Source organism: Arachis hypogaea, chromosome 11, assembly GCF_003086295.3.
Source record: "Arachis hypogaea cultivar Tifrunner chromosome 11, arahy.Tifrunner.gnm2.J5K5, whole genome shotgun sequence".
Classification (NCBI taxonomy): Eukaryota; Viridiplantae; Streptophyta; class Magnoliopsida; order Fabales; family Fabaceae; genus Arachis; species Arachis hypogaea.
The window spans coordinates 22,891,272-22,904,266 of record NC_092046.1 but is presented as its reverse complement, the minus strand read 5'-3'; the positions used below and the strand labels follow the sequence as shown (position 1 = coordinate 22,904,266).

Below are 12,995 nucleotides of genomic sequence, written 5' to 3'. Positions count from 1 at the left end.
TGTTTGCAATGCAAAGTATTTGATGTCCCGTAATCAAGAAGCTGAAGTAAAAAGTGGAAAGAACCAACTTGATATTTATTTGAGTGAGGCAACATTATTTTGCAATAATGCAATCATTGATGTTTTGCAATGGTAGAAAGACAACCATCATCGTTTTCCAACACTATCACTAATGGCACGAGATTTGTTGAGCATTCCTATTACTACCGTGGCTTCAGAATCTGCATTTAGCATGGGTTCTCATGTTTTGAATAAGTATAAAAGTCGTTTGTTGTCAGATAATGTTGAAGCGGTGATTTGCACCAGAAATTGGATACGTGGATATGATGATTTTGGTATAATTATATTTATGACATACATACTTGAGTAATTTTGAACATTATTATGTACTATTTTTCTAATATATTTATTTATTTTTTTCTAGAGGAAGATAAAGATGAGGAAGATATTGCAAAAGGAGAAGGCTATTCTTCAGAAGTTGGTTCCAATGATATTATTGACTTACATGAAGATGAAGATGAAAATTAAGTGTTTCGAATTATGTTTAATTTTCTTTGAAGACTATTTATAATTATGTTTTTGGATTTTGGATTATATTTATTTTGTCTTTGGGACTATTTATAACTATGTTTTTGTATTTTGGATTATGTTTATTTATTTTGGAGACTATTTATATTTAATATTTGCATTTATATTGACTTAAATAGAAGATATGTCCTTATAAAAAAAAAGAAGTTTAGGCGGGCTTAGCCCGCCAGCCTGCTAGCCCGCCATTAGGCGGGGCGGGCTAGGATTTTGGGACCGCCTGAATAGGCGGGGTGGGGCGGGGCAGGGCGGGCTTCTTCGCCTAACACCACTACCCGCACTTATGGCGAGGTGTTAGAGCTGAGGAGGAGGGTTGAGACTGCCCACGTGGACTATGCCGACCTCCAGGGACATCTTGTAGATACTGTGACAAGTGCTTATGAGAATTTAAAGGCATAGGTCCGAGTTCTTGCTCCTGAACTCGACCTGACTCTTTTTAGCCTGGACAATGTTGTGGAGGATGGGAAGATAGTGCTTGCTTCAGAAGATGAAGATGATGGGCCTCCTCCTGCACCTCCAGCCAAAGCTTCTGCAGCCATGACTTCTTCAAATCCTTCTGCTGAGGTCGACCGTTCTCAACCTGATCCGGATTGTGAAATTCTTAATCGTGAGAATGGGACCGTGGATGCTGTCCCTGTGAATATCATTCCTCCTCCTTCTACTACTGATGCTGCAACTGGGGAAACTTTGCACCCCTTATAATTGATGTGTTTTATCTCCATAGCCTGACTTGTGGGCTTTTGAAACTCTATTTTTTGTAATTATGTTTATGATTTGGTTTTCTTTGACTGTTGGTTGCTTCTTATGCAACTTAGTAGAAAAACAAAGTGCTTCTGAACCCTTGAGGCCTTCTTTCAGGTTGCCTTCTGAATGATTGCTGATTGTTCTTTTGCAACTTTGTGACTTTGTAGATCTTTATAGAGTGCCGGTACTCTATTTGTCCGACCTCTTTTTGTTTAGACCTTTTATCTGTCTTCTGGTTGGGCGAGGTGGCCCTTGTGGCTAACTTGCTCGACAACTTTTTAGTATTCTGACAGAACCTTTCTAGTTAGCCTCGAAACAATTTTGTGGTTTTCTGGACAGGGCTGCATGCTTTGGATGGTCGACTTTGTTGGTTTGAGATACCACTTTCATTGGTCGACTTCTCTTGTTGAACCCTCTTAAGTTGTTTTTTAGTAATCCATTTTTATTCAGACCTTGCCAGGCCTTTTTCTATGGTTTTACTTTTTATAACTTTTTTTGCGTTAGTGGGTTTGATGTCGAATCATCTTAAGTTATTTTTTGGTAATCCATTTTTACTCAGACCTCGCCAGGTCTCTTTCTATGGATTACTTTTTATAACTTTTGTCGCTTTGCTTGGTCCGACTTCTCTTTTGTCGAATCTTCTTAAGTTTTTTTTAGTAATCTATTTTTAGTAAGACCACGTCAGGCCACTTTTTATGGATTGCTTTTTATAACTTTTGTTGATTGCCTTGATCCGACTTCTTCTTGTCGAATCTTCTTATTTTTAGTAATCCATTTTTAGTAAGACCTCGTCAGGCCACTTTTTATGGATTACTTTTTATAACTTCCTGCATTAACCTATTTTTGTTATTTTCACCTTGCCGACTTCCTTGTAATCGGGCGATAAGTTTGGTTCTCATCTTGCTGATTTTGTCGTGATCGGGCGATGAATTTGGTTTTCATCTTGCCGACCTTGTCGTGTTCGGATGGTGAATTCTTGTACACAGATTAATACGTCTTGGTAAATAACCTTTTTATGGAATCTGAAAAGCTTTATTCGAGTAGAAATATAAAATAGACAAGAGTATATACATATAAGTTCTTACTCTTCTAAGTCGGTCAATTTTGTAGATCTCGGCTTGGCGCCTTATTAAAAAACCTTTTCAGGAAAAAGAGTGCACCTTAACATAAGATCTTTATCACTTTCTAACTATAGTACCTTCTTAGGTTACAGGCATGCCATGACCATCGTAGTTCTCGCCCTTCAAGATCGTACACCTTCTAGTAACCTTTTCCCAGTACCTCTACAACTCGGTAAGCTCCTTTCCAATTTGCTGCTAGCTTCCCCTCTCCTGATCGACCTGCTCTGATGTCGTTTCGGATTAAGATGAGATCATGGTTGGCGAAGCTTCGTTGGATTACCTTCTGATTATATCTTGAAGTCATTCGACGCTTTAGTGCTTCCTCTCTAATCCGAACTCTTTCTCGGACCTCGGGTAGTAGGTCAAGATCTTCCCTTTGGTTTTGGGAGTTGAATTCTTCATTGTAGAGGATTGTTCTGGGGGATCCTTCCTCTCTCTCCACTGGGATCATTGCCTCCATTCCGTAAGCAAGTCGGAAGGGTGATTCTCCTGTGGTGGAGTGCGGAGTTGTTCGATATGTCCATAGGACTTGCGGGAGCTCTTCTGCCTAAGCTCCCTTTGCATCCTGTAGTCTCCGTTTTAACCCGGCTAGTATGACTTTGTTGGTGGCTTCTGCCTGTCCATTAGCTTATGGGTGTTCTACGGATGTGAATTGGTGCTTTATTTTCAGGTCGGCTACCAAGTTCCTAAAGCTTGTATCAGTAAATTGCGTACCATTATCTGTGGTAATGGAGTAAGGGGTTCCAAACCTCATAATGATGTTCCTGTATAGAAATTTTTGACTTCTTTGGGTAGTGGCATTGGCTAGGGGTTCTGCCTCAATCCATTTTGTGAAGTAGTCCACCCCTACAATGAGGAATTTTACTTGTCCCGATCCTTGGGGAAAGGGTCCGAGGAGGTCTAGCCTCCATTTTGCACATGGCCAGGGTGATGTTACACTGATGAGTTTTTCTGGTGGGGCGATGTGGAAGTTAGCATGCTTTTGACATGGTGGACATGTCTTGACGAACTCTGTTGCTTCCTTTTGCAAGGTCGGCCAGAAGAATCCAGCTCGGAGTACCTTTTTAAAGAGAGCTCGTGCCCCCAAGTGGTTACCACATATGCCACTGTGTACTTCTTTCAGGACTTCTTTTGTATTGGAGGATGGTACGCATTTCAGGAGGGGTGTTTGAGAACCCTCTCTTGTATAAGATGTCGCCCACCATGGTGTAGTATTGTGCTTCTTGTCTTTGACGCTTTGCCTCTTTCTTGTCTATGGGGAGTGTTTTTGTTTTGAGGTATTTGATTATGGGGGTCATCTACCCCTGATCCTGACCTGATAATGTTAGGACCCTTTCTTCTTCTAAGATTGATGGGTTTTGTAATGTTTCCTGGACGAGGCTTCTATTATTGCCCCCTGGTTTGGTGCTGGCTAGTTTTGAGAGTGCATCAGCTCGAGCATTCTGTTCCTGAGGTATATGTTGGATCTCATATTCCCCGAGTTGTCCGAGTTGTTCTCTAGTCTTGTCCAGATATTTCTTCATGGTGGGATCTTTAGCTTGATACTTCCCTTCTATTTGTGAGGTAACTATTTGAGAATCACTGAAGATGGTAAACTTTTGAACTCCTACCTCCTTAGCCAGCCTCAAACCAGCCAATAAAGCTTCGTATTCGGCTTGATTATTTGAAGCAGGGAATTTAAACTTTAGCAAGAGTTCGATTTGGGTTCCCTGATCGCTTTTTATTATTACTCCTACCCCATTCCTAGCTTTGTTTGAGGATCCATCTACGTAAAGATTCCATTTTGTGGGAGTTCTCGGGGTATCAGTGTACTCAGCAATGAAGTCGGCCAGATACTGTAATTTAATTGTGGTCCAAGCTTCATATTGCAAATCGAATTCGGACAGCTCGACTGCCCACTGTAGTATTCTCTCAGCTAAGTCTGTCTGTAGAATGCCTTTTATGGGCTGACTAGTCCGTACCTTCATGGTGTGTGCTTGAAAGTATGGGCAAAGTCGTCGGTAAGTGAGTATGAGGGCGTAGGCAAAACTCTCTATCTTTTGATAGTTTAGCTCGGCCCCTTGTAGGGCTTTGCTGATGAAGTAGATGGGTTGTTGTCCGCTTTCATCTTCTCTAACTAGTGCTGAAGCTATTGCCCGATTTCCTACTGCCAGGTATAGTATGAGTGCTTCTCCCTCCTGTGGTCGGGTAAGAACGGGTGGTTGCCCCAAGAAACTCTTGAAATCTTGGAAAGCATTTTCTCACTCTTCAGTCCATTCAAACCTCTTTCCCTTCCTTAATGTGGCATAAAAGGGGAGGGATCTTATGGCCGAACCGGCTAAGAACCTGGACAGAGCTGCCAATCTTCCGTTGAGCTGTTGTACTTCTTTAACACAGGTCGGACTTTTCATGTTGAGTATAGCCCGGCATTTATCTGGGTTTGCTTCAATTCCTCTCTGTGTGATCATGAAGCCCAGGAATTTGCCAGCTTCTACCGCAAAGGTACATTTTGCAGGATTGAGCTGCATACCATGCTTTCTGATGGTGTCGAACACTTTTGCAAGGTCAGTCAGCAAGGATTCCTCATTTTGTGTTTTTACTAGCATATCGTCGACGTAGACCTCCATTAGTTTCCCGATGTGTTCTGCAAAGACTTTATTCATTAATCTTTGATAGGTAGCTCCTGCGTTCTTGAGTCCGAACGGTATGATGATGTAGCAGTAATTTGCTTTGGGAGTTAAAAACGAGGTCTTTCTTGGTCAGGTGGATACATCGGGATTTGGTTGTATCCTGAATAAGCATCCATGAAGGAGAGGTAGTTGTATCCTGAAGATGCATCTACTAGAGCGTCTATACTTGGTAGTGGGTATGGATCTTTCGGGCAAGCTTTATTGAGATCGGTGTAGTCAGTACACATCTGCCACTTCCCATTTGACTTTTTTACCAAGACAACGTTAGCTAGCCATAGTGGGTATTTGACTTCCCTTATGAATCCTACCTCCAGTAGGGCTTGCACCTGCTCTTCCACAGCTTGGGACTTTTCTGGTCCGAGCTTCCTACGCTTCTGCTGCACTGGCCAAGATCCAGGGTATACCGCCAGTGTATGGCACATTAGTTTGGGATCTATACCGGGCATGTTGATGTGTGGCAGAGGTTAGACCAATTAAGAGATTCTTAAATAGAGAATTGCGTTGCAAGTATAGCCTTTAACTAGCTAAAGTCTGCCTCACCAATTTAAAAAGGGTTGTCACAAATTTTAGAATTAAAAATACTGGGAGTGAGTCCCAGGTCGTCTCCCAACGAGTTGCAGGAAAGCGTGCTATTTTATTAACTAGAAGTTTTCCAGAAAAGTTGAGTTTTGAAAATGAGTAAAATTAATTGTAAATTAAAAAATAAAAATAAACTAAGAACAATTATTGATATTCTAAATAAAGGCCTTGACTGGGGGAATGATTAATTGGAAGTTCTATCCTTGTTGGAATCTTCTCAAGTGTAGTGTAAAGAGGTTGCTGTTTTCACTTAGTTAGCCCTTACTAAATAAAGGAAAGTCAAGTGATTGAGCTAACTCTTACCCGCAAATCCTAGTCCTCTCCCTTAGGAAGGTCCAGCATTAGTAGGTACTGAATTAGCCAACAACGTCCAATTTAACTGAGCACTTGAGCATTCCAACTCAAGTGTCTCCTCTTAATCAATCCCCATGTCAAGTAGAAAATTTACTCCATTGACATGGAATTAATACTCATAAAAATATAAAAAGACATAATTAAATGAAATAAAATAGAGATTTAAAATTAATTAAAAATAAAAGTAACTCTATATATTAATAAATCCAAAATGCAACATACTTATTTGAATATGGTCAATGATCAACATAAAAAGAGTAAAGGAATAAGGAAACAAACTAAAGTGATGTCTTTACGGAGGTAATGACTCTTCAGCATCCAAAATCCAAAGCGAAAGCATAAACTATCAATGTAAAAACTAATCTAGATTCAGATCTAAAACTAAAAGTAATCCTAATATCAATGTATCTGAATGTGTGTGGATGCGTATTGAGTCTCTACATGTTCCCTAGCTTTAGTCTGTGTTTCTGGGCCAAACACTAGGTCAAAACGCGGCCCAAAATTGCCCCCAGCGTATTCTGTTATTTTTGCAGATCGCGCAGGTCACACGTACGCGTCGTCCATGCGTTCGTGTCATTCAGCGTTTTTTCCTTGTCACGCATTCGCGTCGTCCACGCGCACGCGTCATTCGTGCAGATTCCACTCCATGCGTTTGCATCAGGCACGCGTTCACGTCGTTGCGATTTCTTCATTTCGCGCGCTCACGTGAGCCATGTGCTCGCGTCAGTGTTCGCTGGTCATCTCCTTAGTTTCTTGTGTTCCTTCTATTTTTGCAAGCTTCCTCTCCATTCTCCAAGCCATTCCTGCCCTATGAAGTCTGAAACACTTAACACACAGATCACTGCATCGAATGGGATAAAGGAGAGTTAAAATGTATAAATTAAAGGTCTCTAGGAAGCAAGTTTTCAACTATAAACAATACTAGGAAGGAATTATAAAATCATGCAATCCATATGAATAAGTAGGTAAAGACTTGATAAAACCACTCAATTAAACATAATATAAATCATAAAATAATGCGTTTAATCTCTCTGTTAGAGACTTCTGCTTGCCCATTGGTCTGTGGATGGTAAGTTGTTGCTACTTTATGAACTATCCCATGCCTCTTCAGTAATCCTGTTAGTCTCCTGTTACAAAAGTGAGTGCCTTGATCGCTCACGATTGCTCGTGGTGATCCAAAGTGACAAATAATATGATTTCCAACAAAGGAAACAACAGTGTTAACATCATCAGTACGGGTAGGAATTGCTTCCACCCATTTAGAAACATAATCTACAGCTAACAGTATATAAAAGTAACCATTAGAATTTGGAAATGGACCCATGAAGTCAATGCCCCAAACATCAAAAATTTCACAGAAAAGCATAATCTGTTGAGGCATCTCATCCCTCTTTGATATATTACCAAACCTTTGGCAAGGAGAACAAGATTTACAAAATTCAGCAGCGTCTTTAAAAAGAGTAGGCCACCAGAATCCACAGTCTAGAATTTTTTTAGCTGTTCTTTGAGGGCCAAAATGTCCTCCACTCTCAGATGAGTGGTAGGCCTCTAAAATGGACTGAAATTCTGATTGAGGCACACACTGTCTAATTATCTGGTCAGCACCACACCTCCATAAATATGGATTATCCCATATATAATATTTGGACTCGCTTTTCAGCTTGTCTCTTTGATGCTTAGTAAAATTTCGAGGAAAAGTGTGGCTAACTAGATAATTAGCTACAGGTGCATACCAAGGAACTACTTCAGATACTGCATGTAAGCTATCAAATGGGAAATTATCATTTATAGGAGTGGAGTTGTCTTTAATGTGCTCAAGGCGACTCAAGTGGTCTGCCACTAAATTCTGGTTACCACTCATATCCTTAATTTCTAAATCAAATTCTTGCAGTAGCAGTATCCAACGTATTAGCCTTGGTTTGGACTCCTTTTTAGCTAATAAATATTTTAGAGCTGCATGGTCTGAGTACACTACTACCTTAGTACCAAGTAAATAGGCTTGGAATTTATCCAGAGCAAAAACAATAGCTAGAAGCTCTTTTTCAGTAGTAGTATAATTAGATTGAGCGGCATCTAAAGTCTTAGATGAATAAGCAATTACAAAGGGATCTTTACCTTCGCGCTGAGCCAGCGCCGCTCCTATTGCATGGTTGGAAGCATCACACATAATTTCAAATGGCTGGCTCCAGTCTGGTCCTCTCACAATTGGGGCTTGAGTCAGGGCAATCTTCAGCTTATCAAATGCTTGCATACAATCCTCACTGAACTCGAACTCAATATCTTTCTGCAGCAATCTGGATAAAGGCAATGCTACCTTACTGAAGTCCTTAATGAATTTTCTGTAAAAATCTGCATGGCCAAAGAACAAACAGACTTCCCTCACAGAGGAGGGGTAAGGTAAACTAGAAATAACATCCACCTTTGCTGGATCTACAGAAATGCCAGTATTAGATACAACATGTCCTAGTACAATTCCCTGTTTTACCATAAAGTGACATTTCTCAAAATTTAATACAAGGTTGGTACCAACACACCTGTCTAATACTCTAGATAAACTATCCAAGCAAAGGCTAAATGAATCATCATATACGGTAAAATCATCCATAAAAACCTCCATACAGTTCTCAATGAGATCAGAGAAAAGACTCATCATGCATCTTTGGAAAGTAGCTGGTGCATTACACAAGCCAAAAGGCATTCTTTTATAAGCATAAGTTCCAAAGGGGCATGTAAAAGTAGTCTTCTCATGATCCTCAGGACCTATATGAATTTGAAAGTATCCTGTATAGCCATCTAAAAAGTAATAATGGGATTTACTTGACAGGCGATCAAGCATTTGATCAATGAATGGCAAGGGGTAGTGATCCTTGCGAGTGGCTTGGTTGAGATGCCTATAGTCAATGCAAACTCTCCATGAGTTCTGCACTCTAGTTGTCAGGAGTTCTCCATGCTCATTTCTTACTGTTGTGACTCCAGACTTCTTGGGCACCACTTGTACTAGACTGACCCATTCACTGTCTGATATGGGGTAAATGATATCTGCTTCAAGTAGTCTGGTTACTTCTTTCTTGACAACTTCTAAGATGGTGGGATTCAATCTTCTTTGAGGCTGACGGACAGGCTTTGCTCAATCTTCCAAGAATATTCTGTGCTCACAAACTTGAGGGCTGATACCTACTATATCCGCCAAGCTCCATCCAATTGCTTTCTTATATTTTCTCAGCACACTGAGCAGTTGCTCTTCTTGTTGAGAGGTGAGTTCCCGTGCAATGATAACTAGGAACTTCTGCTTATCCTCAAGGTAAGCATACTTGAGGTGTGGAGGGAGGGGCTTTAATTCTAATTTCTGCTCATAGCTAGGCTCTGAATCATCCGGGGCTGGTGATAATGGTAAAGTGTCTTCATTGTTTTCAAAAAGTGTCCCCACACTTGGACCCTGCTCCATGTACTTCTCTTCTAATGCTTCCTCGTGAACTTCAGCTACAGTTTCATCAATAATGTCGCATTGGAAGATAGAATGATCTTCTAGAGGATGCTTCATAGCTTCATTTAAAATGAATTTCACTGTTCTGTCATCTATCTCAAATGAGTAAGTTCCCGAGAATGCATCCAGCTTGAACTTTGAAGTCTTCAGGAATGGTCTTCCAAGCAGGATTGATGATGGTCTTTCTGAGTCATTAGGGGGCATTTCCAGGATATAGAAGTCAATGGGAAATGTGAGCCCCTTAATGCTCACTAATACGTCTTCAGCAATTCCAACTACTGTAATAATGCTTTTATCTGCTAACACAAAACGAGCTGCCGACTTTTTTAAGGGAGGGAGCCTCAAAGTATCATATATAGACAATGGCATTATACTAACACATGCTCCTAAATCACACATGCAGTCATAAAATATCACACCTCCAATGGTACAGTTAACCATACATGGACCTGGATCACTACATTTTTCAGGTATACCTCCCATCAAGGCAGATATAGAACTACCTAAAGGAATAGTTTCTAATTCATTAATTTTATGTTTATGTATGCATAAATCTTCTAGAAACTTTGCATATTTAGGTACCTACTGAATAACATCAAAAAGGGGAATAGTTATCTCAATCTTTTTGAATATTTCTACCATTTTGGGATCAAGTTCCATATGCTTTCTGGGCTTCCTTGCAAGTTGTGGGAATGGAATAGGAAGGGCGTTACTTGCAGCTTCTACATCCCTTGGTGTTTCATTCTGTGGTTGAGCTGCTTCTTCTTCAACTATGTTTTGTACGTCCTCTTCCTCTTCAGCATCTTCCACTTCCACTACATCCTCAGTTGGGACGTGTTCTGGTAGGCTTGGCTCCTCCTGGTTCCTCTCTTGCAATGTGGTTCCGGACTTTAAAGTGATGGCATTAATTTCACCCTTGGGATTAGGTAGGGGTTGAGAAGGAATTCCACTGGAGCTTGAAGGTTGATTGGTGGAATTAGGTGATGAATCTAACCGGGAGACGAGAGCTTGTAAAGTAGCAATCAGACCATTTAAAGTAGAGTTCAGCTGTGTCTGCATGTCTTGTTGTCCTTGTGCAAGAGAACGGAGCATCTTGTCATTTGATGAGGAATTGGAATAAGTGATCTGAGGAACCTGTTGTTGGTTGTGCTGGAATCCTTGAGATTATCTCAGGTGAGGTGCTCTATAAGGCTGGTTCTGATTCTGCTGTCTGTTGTTGTTATTCCACCTCTGGTTTCCATTGTTATCTCTGCCTCCTCTGTTATAGTTGTCCCTCCAATTATGGTAAGAATTATCTCTCCAACCTTGATTGGAGTTATCCTTCCATCCTTGGTTATGGTTTCTACCTTGGTTGTAATTGTCGCCTTGTTGATTGTATCATTGATTCGGGCGGTCATAGAAGTTATGAGTAGCTGCCACAGCATTGTCTTCCTGTTGGAGCTGCAGACATTCATCAGTATAATGACTATAATAAGCACAGATTTCGCATACTCTTTGGGAAACTAACTGTTGGCTCTGTTGTGGTGGGTGAGGCTGAGCTTGTTGTTATTGGTTCAACTGCATTTGCTTCAGTAGGTTGGTCATTTCACATATACTCTGTGTAAGAGTAGTAGTCTCAATGCTAGAGGAAACCTCTGTAATAGTTTTTGAGTGGCTGCACCTCTGCCTGTGATTCCTAGCGGATTCAGCTAAGTCGCTGATCAGTTGCCATGCTTCACCTGCGGTTTTGTACTTTTTCATAGAACCATTACTAGCACCATCCAGTGTAGTCTTATCCTAGGGGTTCATGCCTTGAGTGAAGTAGCTGATCAACACTAGTCTGTCAATCATGTGATGGGGGCATGCATCTAGAAGGTTCTTAAAACGCTCCCAATATTCATAGAGAGTCTCTGAATCACCTTGAACAATACAGGAGATCTCTTTTCTCAGTCTATCTGTGACTTCAGCTGGGAAGTATTCTTCCAAAAATTCTCTTCTGAGTGTATCCCAGTTGGTAACAATCGCTTCAGGTTGGGAGTAGTACCATTCCCTTGCCTTTCCCTCAAGAGAAAATAGGAAGGCAGTTAACAGAATAGAAGTTTTATCTGCACCATTACGCCTGACAGTAGAACAGGCTGTCTAGAAATCCCTAAGGTGCTTAATAGGCTCTTGAGCAGGTAAGCCATGAAACTTAGGCATCAAGTTGATTAGTGTAGTCTTCAATTCAAAATCTGCATCCAGATTTGGATGATGCACTTGATAAGGTTGCAATGTGAAATTTGGGGCTCCAGCTTCCTGGAGAGTAATCCTCCTAAGTTCTGCCATGTTACCTGCACATGAATCAACTGGATCAGTAGTAAAGGAGCTTGTCTCGCTCTCAGATGGCGGTTCAGATTCGTCCTCAGAGGAGACTGGTGAATCGATAACAATCACTTCACCTCCCTCAGAGGCTAACCGACGTCGAGCTCACCTAATACGTGAAAGAGTTCTTTCAATTTCATTATCAAAAGCAGCTAAGCTCGGATCAGGCAATGAACGCGTCATTCAATGAGAAAGACATATAGCTCATGGTAACAAAAATAAAAATAAAATATGCAAATAAAATAAAAAAAGTACACTAATTAATAATCTAGCACACTATTGCAACTCCCCGGCAACGGCGCCAAAAATTGATACGTGGCAGAGGTTAGACCAATTAAGAGATTCTTAAATAGAGAATTGCATTGCAAGTATAGCCCTTAACCAGCTAAAGTCTGCCTCACCAATTTAAAAAGGGTTGTCACAAATTTTAGAATTAAAAATACTGGGAGTATGAGTCCCAAGTCTTCTCCCAACGAGTTATAGGAAAGCGTGCTATTTTATTAACTAGAAGTTTTCCAGAAAAGTTGAGTTTTTATAATGAGTAAAATTAATTGTAAATTAAAACAATAAAAATAAACTAAGAACAATTATTGATATTCTAAATAAAAGGCCTTGACTGGGGGAATGATTAATTGGAAGTTCTATCCTTGTTGGAATCTTCTCAAGTGTAGTGTAAAGAGGTTGTTGTTTTCACTTAATTAACCCTTACTAAATAAAGGAAAGTCAAGTGATTGAGATAACTCTTATCCGCAAATCCTAGTCCTCTCCCTTGGGAAGGTCCAGCATTAGTAGGTACAGAATTAGCCAACAACGTCCAATTTAACTGAGCACTTGAGCATTCCAACTCAAGTGTCTCCTCTTAATCAACCTCCATGTCAAGTAGAAAATTTACTCCATTGACATGGAATTAATACTCATAAAAATATAAGAAGACATAATTAAATGAAATAAAATAGAGATTTAAAATTAATTAAAAATAAAAGTAACTCTATATATTAATAAATCCAAAATGCAACATACTTATTTGAATAGGGTCAATGATCAACATAAAAAGAGTAAAGGAATAAGGAAACAAACTAAAGTGATGTCTTCACGGAGGTAATGACTCTTCAGGATCCA

General features: G+C 40.2%; 1 non-coding gene across 1 annotated transcript; it reads left to right on the top strand.

The window, feature by feature from the left end:
* The first annotated feature begins 11,360 nt into the window (after positions 1-11,360).
* On the top strand, positions 11,361-11,468 carry LOC112725833 (small nucleolar RNA R71). Its single transcript, XR_003164915.1, has one exon. It is a non-coding gene; the product is annotated as a small nucleolar RNA R71 (small nucleolar RNA).
* The last annotated feature ends 1,527 nt before the right edge of the window (positions 11,469-12,995 follow it).